This window comes from Staurois parvus, unplaced genomic scaffold (assembly GCF_062004578.1).
Source record: "Staurois parvus isolate SC_StPar_1 unplaced genomic scaffold, SC_StPar_1.0 ptg002266l, whole genome shotgun sequence".
In the NCBI taxonomy this organism is placed as follows: Eukaryota; Metazoa; Chordata; class Amphibia; order Anura; family Ranidae; genus Staurois; species Staurois parvus.
The window spans coordinates 22,271-23,580 of NW_028320062.1; positions in this window are offsets into that span (position 1 = coordinate 22,271).

A 1,310-nucleotide genomic window follows, 5' to 3' on the forward strand; every position below is an offset into this window, starting at 1 on the left:
GCTTTCAAAACATTGTCATACAGCACAAAAGCCTCATCAGCAGCAAGCACAAAGCTCAAGCCTTCCTTTGTCTTTATGTTTGAAGGGGATTCATTTTTTTTCTGGGTTAGCTATTCATTGTATTCTGTTTGCTCCTTGACACCTCCCTGAGATACATGTCCATTTTTGATATGTCGATGATGATAAATTTATACTTCGGATTCACAATAGCCAAAAGCACAATCCTTTGTAGATGTAGAAGTGTAAGCCTTAATGCACAGGAGAGAAAATTTAACTGCTTACTGGTCAATGTTCATTTTTGCAATGCTGAACCAAACCACAGAAAGGCAAAAGAGGTAAGGAAATATTACTTTAGTCAAACCTCCAACAACGCTAATATATAAAACCCACAAAAAATGATATTAAATTCTATAAAAAATGAGAGAAATGCTTCAAAAGAAAAAATATTTACAAAAAGCAACAAAAAAAAATTGGATATGCTCATTGCCTTCAGGTACATGGTGAAGAAATGATGTCATAAACAAAGGCTTGCAAATACATAACCCTTTATTTTAAAATTTTCATAAGCCATTTCAGGAACACAAATTCCCCATGTCCTCCTACAAAGCAGGTTTATTTGAACCATGTTTTTCTGTTCAGGATTAGCACTATAATAATGCTAATGTTTTAAGAAACAATTATTATATGGATGCATAAGTGTTCTCTAAAAAAACATTTCCATGGTATTTGTAGGCTGTTTTGCAACATGATAGTTTAGATCATATTGGTTGTATACTGGTACAACTGTACCAAATGGTACTTATTTATAGTCACCAGTTGCAAATGGTTTCTCCTTCTGTTGCTTGAGTGGGTGTTTGTTGCATGACTTGACACGAGCAATCTGCTGTGTTCTCTTTCTGTTTCCTCCAATGCATTCTTCATGATTGGTCCACAGAACTTTAACCACTTGCCCTCTAGAGGATTTACCCCCCTTAATGTCCAGGCCTCTTTTTTGCTACTCTGCGCTGCACTAATTCAACTGATATTTGTGCGGTCATGCAATGCTGTACCCAAACAAAATGTATGTCTTTTTTTCACACAAATTGAGCTTTCTTTTGGTGGTATTTGATCACCTGTGCACTTTTTATTTTTCGCACTATAAACAAAAAAAGACCAAAAATTTAGAAGAAAAACAATATTTTTTACATTCGGCTATAAAAAAATATATAGTAAACTCAAAGTTAGTTATAAATTTAGACCAAAATGTATTCTGCTACATGTTTTTGGTAAAAAAATCCCAATAAGTGTATATTGATTGCTTTGTGTGAAAG